The following is a 9,434-nucleotide window of genomic DNA, read 5'->3' as shown; positions in this document are numbered from 1 at the left end:
AAGTACCAAATTGTCATATTTGAGTAAAAGTATAGAACCATTAAATAAAAAAATGACTCAAGCAAAAGTGAAAGTCACCCAGTAAAATACTGCTTGATTAAAAGTCAAAAAAGTATTTCGTTTGAAATATATTTAGGTACAAAAGTAAAAGTAAATGTATAAATGATTTCAAATTCCTTCTATTAAATCAAATCAAATCAAATCAAATCAAATTTTATTTGTCACATACACATGGTTAGCAGATGTTAATGCGAGTGTAGCGAAATGCTTGTGCTTCTAGTTCCGACAATGCAGTAATAACCAACAAGTAATCTAACTAACAATTCCAAAACTACTGTCTTATACACAGTGTAAGGGGATAAAGAATATGTACATAAGGATATATGAATGAGTGATGGTACAGAGCAGCATAGGCAAGATACAGTAGATGATATCGAGTACAGTATATACATATGAGATGAGTATGTAAATAAAGTGGCATAGTTAAAGTGGCTAGTGATACATGCATTACATAAGGATGCAGTCGATGATATAGAGTACAGTATCTACGTATGCATATGAGATGAATAATGTAGGGTAAGTAACATTATATAAGGTAGCATTGTTTAAAGTGGCTAGTGATATATTTACATCATTTCCCATCAATTCCCATTATTAAAGTGGCTGGAGTAGAGTCAGTGTCATTGACAGTGTGTTGGCAGTAGCCACTCAATGTTAGTGGTGGCTGTTTAACAGTCTGATGGCCTTGAGATAGAAGCTGTTTTTCAGTCTCTCGGTCCCAGCTTTGATACACCTGTACTGACCTCGCCTTCTGGATGACAGCGGGGTGAACAGGCAGTGGCTCGGGTGGTTGATGTCCTTGATGATCTTTATGGCCTTCCTGTAGCATCGGGTGGTGTAGGTGTCCTGGAGGGCAGGTAGTTTGCCCCCGGTGATGCGTTGTGCAGACCTCACTGCCCTCTGGAGAGCCTTACGGTTGAGGGCGGTGCAGTTGCCATATACCAGGCGGTGATACAGCCCGCCAGGATGCTCTCGATTGTGCATCTGTAGAAGTTTGTGAGTGCTTTTGGTGACAAGCCAAATTTCTTCAGCCTCCTGAGGTTGAAGAGGCGCTGCTGCGCCTTCCTCACGATGCTGTCTGTGTGAGTGGACCAATTTAGTTTGTCTGTGATGTGTATGCCGAGGAACTTAAAACTTGCTACCCTCTCCACTACTGTTCCATCGATGTGGATGGGGGGGTATTCCCTCTGCTGTTTCCTGAAGTCCACAATCATCTCCTTAGTTTTGTTGACATTGAGTGTGAGGTTATTTTCCTGACACCACACTCCGAGGGCCCTCACCTCCTCCCTGTAGGCCGTCTCGTCGTTGTTGGTTATCAAGCCTACCACTGTTGTGTCGTCCGCAAACTTGATGATTGAGTTGGAGGCGTGTGTGGCCACGCAGTCGTGGTGAACAGGGAGTACAGGAGAGGGCTCAGAACGCACCCTTGTGGGGCCCCAGTGTTGAGGATCAGCGGGGAGGAGATGTTGTTGCCTACCCTCACCACCTGGGGGCGGCCCGTCAGGAAGTCCAGTACCCAGTTGCACAGGGCGGGGTAGAGACCCAGGGTCTCGAGCTTGATGACGAGCTTGGAGGGTACTATGGTGTTGAATGCCGAGCTGTAGTCGATGAACAGCATTCTCACATAGGTATTCCTCTTGTCCAGATGGGTTAGGGCAGTGTGCAGTGTGGTTGAGATTGCATCGTCTGTGGACCTATTTGGGCGGTAAGCAAATTGGAGTGGGTCTAGGATGTCAGGTAGGGTGGAGGTGATATGGTCCTTGACTAGTCTCTCAAAGCACTTCATGATGACGGATGTGAGTGCTACGGGGCGGTAGTCGTTTAGCTCAGTTACCTTAGCTTTCTTGGGAACAGGAACAATGGTGGCCCTCTTGAAGCATGTGGGAACAGCAGACTGGTATAGGGATTGATTGAATATGTCCGTAAACACACCGGCCAGCTGGTCTGCGCATGCTCTGAGGGCGCGGCTGGGGATGCCGTCTGGGCCTGCAGCCTTGCGAGGGTTAACACGTTTAAATGTCTTACTCACTTCGGCTGCAGTGAAGGAGAGACCGCATGTTTCCGTTGCAGGCTGTGTCAGTGGCACTGTATTGTCCTCAAAGCGGGCAAAAAAGTTATTTAGTCTGCCTGGGAGCAAGACATCCTGGTCCGTGACTGGGCTGGTTTTCTTCTTGTAGTCCTTGATTGACTGTAGACCCTGCCACATGCCTCTTGTGTCTGAGCCGTTGAATTGAGATTCTACTTTGTCTCTGTACTGACGCTTAGCTTGTTTAATAGCCTTGCGGAGGGAATAGCTACACTGTTTGTATTCGGTCATATTAAGAGAACCAGACAGCACGGTTTTCTTTTCTTTTTTTTTGCAAGGGGAACACTCCAACACTCAGACATAATTTACAAACAAAGCATGTGTATTTAGTGAGTCCTCCAGATCAGAGGCAGTAGGGATGACCAGGGATGTTCTCTGTTTAGTGAGTCCTCCAGATCAGAGGCAGTAGGGATGACCAGGGATGTTCTCTGTTTAGTGAGTCCTCCAGGTCAGAGGCAGTAGAGATGACCAGGGATGTTCTCTGTTTAGTGAGTCCTCCAGATCAGAGGCAGTAGGGATGATCAGGGATGTTCTCTGTTTAGTGAGTCCTCCAGATCAGAGGCAGTAGGGATGACCAGGGATGTTCTCTGTTTAGTGAGTCCTCCAGATCAGAGGCAGTAGGGATGACCAGGGATTTTCTCTGTTTCGTGAGTCCTCCAGATCAGAGGCAGTAGACCAGGGATGTTCTCTGTTTAGTGAGTCCTCCAGATCAGAGGGAGTAGGGATGACCAGGGATGTTCTCTTGATATGTTTGTGAATTGGACCATTTTCCTGTCCTGCTTCAAAATGCAACAGGCACTTTGGGTGTCAGGGAAAATGTATGGAGGAAGAAGTACATTATTGTCTTTGGGAACGTGAAAGGAATAGTAAAGAAATAGTATAGTAAAGTCCAGTTAACCCAAAAACACAACTTAAGTAGTACTATGAAGTATTTTTACTTATGCACTTTACACCACTGCCGTAAAACGTCTTTAATTCCATTCTGCAGCCAATGGCAACGTCTGCTATACCACCAGGTAACCCAGGTAACCCACTATACCACCAGGTAACCCAGGTAACCCACTATACCACCAGGAAACCCACTATACCACCAGCTAACCCACTATACCACCAGGAAACCCACTATACCACCAGGTAACCCACTATACCACCAGGTAACCCACTATACCACCAGGAAACCCACTATACCACCAGGTAACCCAGGTAACCCACTATACCACCAGGAAACCCACTATACCACCAGGTAACCCACTATACCACCAGGTAACCCACTATACCACCAGGTAACCCACTATACCACCAGGAAACCCACTATACCACCAGGTAACCCACTATACCACCAGGTAACCCAGGTAACCCACTATACCACCAGGTAACCCACTATACCATCAGGTAACCTACTATACCACCAGCTAACCCACTATACCACCAGGTAACCCACTATACCACCAGGAAACCCACTATACCACCAGGTAACCCACTATACCACCAGGAAACCCAACTATACCACCAGGTAACCCACTATACCACCAATAAATCTACTATACCACCAGGTAACCCAGGTAACCCACTATACCACCAGGTAAGCCACTATACCATCAGGTAACCCACTATACCACCAGGTAACCCACTATACCACCAGGAAACCCACTATACCATCAGGTAACCCACTATACCACCAGCTAACCCACTATACCACCAGGTAACCCACTATACCACCAATAAATCTACTATACCACCAGGTAACCCAGGTAACCCACTATACCACCAGGTAAGCCACTATACCACCAGGTAACCCACTATACCACCAGGTAACCCACTATACCACCAGGTAACCTACTAAGATTCTCAATTGGATTGAGGTCTGGGCTTTGACGAGGCCAGTCCAAGACATTTAAACGTTTCCCCATAAACCACTTGAGCATTGCTTTAACAGTACACTTAGAGTCATTGTCCTGCTGTAAGGCAAACTTTCGTCCCAGTCTCAAATCTCTGGAAGACTGAAGCAGTTTTCCCTCAAGAATGTCCCTGTTTTTAGAATTTCACTGCCATCCATCATTCCTTCTGACCAGTTTCCCAGTCCCTGCCGATTAAAAACATCCCCCAGCATGATGCTGCCACCACCATGCTTCACTGCGGGGATGAGGTTCTCGGGGTGATGAGAGGTGTTGGATTTGCGCCTGACATAGCGTTTTCCTTGATGGCCAAAAAGCTCAATTTTAGTCTAATCTGACCAGAGTACCTTCTTCCATATGTTTGGGGAGTTTCCCACAGGCATTTTGGTGAACACCAAACACGTTTGCTTATTTTCTTTATTTTGGCAATGGATTTTATCTGGCCACTTTCCATAAAGCCCAACTCTGTGGAGTGTACGGCTTAAAGTGGTCCTATGGAAAGATACTCCGATCTCCACTGTGGAGCTTTGCAGCTCCTTTAGGGTTATCTTTGGTCTCTTTGTTGCCTCTCTGATTAAAGCACTCATTGCCTGGTCCGTGAGTTTTGGTGGGCAGCCCTCTCTTGGCAGGTTTGCTGTAGTGCCATATTCTATCCATTTTTTAATAATGGATTTAATGGTTCTCTGTGGATTGTTCAAATATTTTTTGATAACCCAACCCTAATCTGTACTTCTCCACAACTGTGTCCCTGACCTGTTAGGAGAGCTCCTTGGTCTTCATGTGACTTCTGAAGGTAATTGGTTGCACCAGATCTTCTTTAGAGGATGCATAGCAATGGGGGTGAATACATAGGTAATATGTAGGTATTATGCATATTGGCTAAAGCCTCATGTCATAGTGTAGGTGTCACATCTTCTCCTGCCCCCCCTCTGCCATCACCACCTGGGATTCATCATTATGCACACAGTGGGATACTGGTCGTGGTCAACTGGAGATACTGGTGGTGGTCCACTGGTGTACTGGTGGTGGTCCACTGGGATACTGGTGGGGGTCCACTGGGTTAATGGTGGTGGTCCACTGGGTTACTGGTGGTGGTCCACTGGGGATACTGGTATCATTACACGCACCTGTTAATCATTATGGCTCACATCCTGGACATCATTACCTCCACTTTATAGGTCGGTCCCTTATGTTTCCTCACCAGTTGAGTATTGTTCTCGTTTACTGGCGTTATGGATTTGTCTCGTTACTTGTTTAGTTGTTTAATTAAACGTTGCACCTGCTTCACCAACTCACCAACTCACAGCATGTGATGTTTAGTATTTTAATGAGACTGTAATTACATAAATAAACGCCAGTCATGTTTGACGAATATAATGAAGGGTAATTAACGTTAATGTCTAAAGATTCTGTCGACAGGCACGGTTCGCTCAGATCAAATGATCACAAGACCAGGGAGTGAAGGACCCACCTTGAATCTGAGTTGAGGCAGTCAGCATTTAGAAATTACGCTGAACAAAAAACATCAACGCAACATGTAAAATATTGGTTCCATGTTTCCTAAAGATCCCAGAAAAAAAAGATTTATTTCTCTTAAATTTTGTGCACAAATTTGTTTGCATCCCTGTTAGTGAGCATCTCTCCTTTGACAAGATAATCCATCCACCTGACAGGTGTGGCATATCAAGAAGCTGATTAAACAGCATGCTCATTACACAGTTGCACCTTGTGCTGGGGACAAAAAAAGGCCACTCTAAAATGTGCAGTTTTGTCACACAACACAACTCCACAGATGTCTCAGGTTTTGAGGGAGCGTGCAGTTGGCATGCATTTATTTTTATTTTTTATGTTTCTGTGATCAACAGATACATATCTGTATTCCCAGTCATGTGAAATCCATAGGCCTAATGCATTTTTTTTAAATTAACTAATTTCCTCATATGAACTGTAACTCAGTCAAATATCGTTGCATGTTGCGTCTCTATGTTAACAATAACTCTGTCTTGTTGGGTAAGGGCTCATGAGTAAGCATTTCACTGTACAGTCTACACCTGTTGTATTTGACGGATGTGACAAATATAATTGTATTTTATTTGTGTGTGTGGGTGTGATTTAAGAGGCAGCTGGGGCCCGTAGCAGAGGGAAGACAGTTGTTGCTAGGAGACATCAGGGAGAGATGGGTGGAGGAGAGGATATGGGTGGAGGAGATGGAGATATGGGTGGGTGGAGGAGATGGAGAGATGGGTGGAGAAGAGTTGATGAGAGATGGGAGGAGGCGAGGATATGGAGAGATGCGTGGAGGCAATGGAGAGATGGGTGGAGGAGAGGAGATGGAGAGATGGAGAGGGGTAGGAGATGAGATGGAGAGATGGGGGAATGGGTGGAGGAGAGAAGATGGTGGAGGGGAGAGATGGCGAGATGGAGAGGGGTAAGATATGAGATGGAGGAATGGGTGGAAGAGAGGAGATGGAGATATGGGTGGAGGAATGGGTGGAGAAGAGAAGATGGGGAGAGGGTGGAGGAGAGGAGATAGAGAGATGGAGGAATGGGTGGAAGAGAGGAGATGGAGAGATGGAGAGGGGTAGGAGATGAGGTGGAGGAATGGGGGAAGATAGGAGATGTAGAAATGGGTGAAGGAATGGGTGGAGAAGAGAAGATGGGGAGAGGGTGGAGGAGAGGAGATAGAGATGGAGGAATGGGTAGAAGAGAGGAGATGGGGAGAGGGTGGAGGAAAGGAGATGGGTGGAGGACAGGACATGAAAAATTGAGAGATGGGTAGAAGAGAGGAGATGGAGAGATGGAGAGGGGTAGGAGATGAGATGGAGAGTTGGAGGAATGGGTGGAAGAGAGGTGATGGAGAGATGGGTGAAGGAGAGGAGATGGGGAGAGGAGATGGAGAGGGGATAGAGACATGATGGAATGATTGGAGGAGAGGTGATGGAGAGATGGAGAGGGGTAAGAGATGAGATGGAGAGATGGAGAGGGGTAAGAGATGAGATGGAGAGATGGAGAGGGGATAGAGATGAGATGGAGAGATGGAGAGGGGTAAGAGATGAGATGGAGAGATGGAGAGGGGTAAGAGATGAGATGGAGAGATGGAGAGGGGTAAGAGAGGAGATGGAGAGATGGAGAGATGGAGAGGGGTAAGAGATGAGATGGAGAGATGGAGAGGGTAAGAGACATGGTGGAATGATTGGAGGAGAGGAGATGGAGAGATGGAGAGGGGTAAGAGATGAGATGGAGAGATGGAGAGGGGTAAGAGATGAGATGGAGAGATGGAGAGGGGTAAGAGATGACATGGAGAGATGGAGAGGGGTAAGAGATGAGATGGAGAGATGGAGAGGGGTAAGAGAGGAGATGGAGAGATGGAGAGGGGATAGAGAGATGGTGGAATGATTGGAGGAGAGGAGACGGAGAGATGGAGAGGGGATAGAGACATGGTGGAATGATTAGAGGGGAGGAGATGGAGAGATGGAGAGGGGATAGAGATGAGATGGAGAGATGGAGAGGGGTAGAGAGATGAGATGGAGAGGGGATAGAGAGGGGATAGAGATGAGATGGAGAGGGGATAGAGATGAGATGGGAGATGGGGATAGAGAGGGGATGGAGAGATGGAGAGGGGATAGAGATGAGATGGAGAGGGATAGAGAGGGGATAGAGATGAGATGGAGAGGGGATAGAGATGAGATGGAGAGGGGATAGAGAGGGGATGGAGAGATGGAGAGGGATAGAGATGAGATGGAGAGATGGAGAGGGGATAGAGAGAGATGGAGAGGGGATAGAGATGAGATGGAGATGGGATGGAGAGATGGAGAGGGGTAAGAGATGAGATGGAGAGATGGAGAGGGGAGAGATGAGATGGAGAGATGGGGGTAAGAGATGAGATGGAGAGATGGAGAGGGGTAAGAGATGAGATGGAGAGATGAGATGGAGAGATGGAGAGATGGAGAGGGGTAAGAGATGAGATGGAGAGATGGAGAGGGGTAAGAGAGGAGATGGAGAGATGGAGAGGGGTAAGAGATGAGATGGAGAGATGGAGAGGGGTAAGAGATGAGATGGAGAGATGGAGAGATGGAGAGGGGTATAGAGATGAGATGGAGAGATGGAGAGGGGTAGAGAGGAGATGGAGAGATGGAGAGGGGTAAGAGATGAGATGGAGAGATGGAGAGGGGTAAGAGATGAGATGGAGAGATGGAGAGATGGAGAGGGGTAAGAAATGAGATGGAGAGATGGAGAGGGGTAAGAGAGGAGATGGAGAGATGGAGAGGGGATAGAGATGAGATGGAGAGATGGAGAGGGGATAGAGATGAGATGGAGAGATGGAGATGGGATAGAGATGAGATGGAGAGATGGAGAGGGGATAGAGATGAGATGGAGAGATGGAGAGGGGATAGAGATGAGATGGAGAGATGGAGATGGGATAGAGATGAGATGGAGAGATGGAGAGGGGATAGAGATGAGATGGAGAGATGGAGAGGGGATAGAGATGAGATGGAGAGATGGAGAGGGGTAAGAGATGAGATGGAGAGATGGAGAGGGTATAGAGATGAGATGGAGAGATGGAGAGGGGATAGAGATGAGATGGAGAGATGGAGAGGGGTAAGAGATGAGATGGAGAGATGGGAGGGGATAGAGATGAGATGGAGAGATGGAGAGGGGATAGAGATGAGATGGAGAGATGGAGAAGGGTAAGAGATGAGATGGAGAGATGGAGAGGGGTAAGAGAGGAGATGTAGAGATGGAGAGGGGATAGAGATGAGATGGAGAGATGGAGAGGGGATAGAGATGAGATGGAGAGATGGAGAGGGGATAGAGATGAGATGGAGAGATGGAGATGGGATAGAGATGAGATGGAGAGATGGAGAGGGTATAGAGATGAGATGGAGAGATGGAGAGGGGATAGAGATGAGATGGAGAGATGGAGAGGGGTAAGAGATGAGATGGAGAGATGGAGAGGGTAAGAGATGAGATGAGATGGGAGGGGATAGAGATGAGATGGAGAGATGGAGAGGGGATAGAGATGAGATGGAGAGATGGAGAGGGGATAGAGAGGAGATGGAGAGATGGAGAGGGGATAGAGATGAGATGGAGAGATGGAGAGGGGATAGAGATGAGATGGAGAGATGGAGAGGGGATAGAGATGAGATGGAGAGATGGAGAGGGGTAAGAGATGAGATGGAGAGATGGAGAGGCGATAGAGATGAGATGGAGAGATGGAGAGGGGATAGAGATGAGATGGAGAGATGGAGAGGGGTAAGAGAGGAGATGGAGAGGGGTAAGAGATGAGATGGAGAGATGGAGAGGGGTAAGAGAGGAGATGGAGAGATGGAGAGGGGATAGAGATGAGATGGAGAGATGGAGAGGGGATAGAGATGAGATGGAGAGATGGAGAG

The sequence above is a fragment of the Oncorhynchus tshawytscha genome, linkage group LG29 (genome assembly GCF_018296145.1).
Source record: "Oncorhynchus tshawytscha isolate Ot180627B linkage group LG29, Otsh_v2.0, whole genome shotgun sequence".
NCBI classification, from domain to species: domain Eukaryota; kingdom Metazoa; phylum Chordata; class Actinopteri; order Salmoniformes; family Salmonidae; genus Oncorhynchus; species Oncorhynchus tshawytscha.
This window is presented reverse-complemented; position numbering follows the sequence as displayed.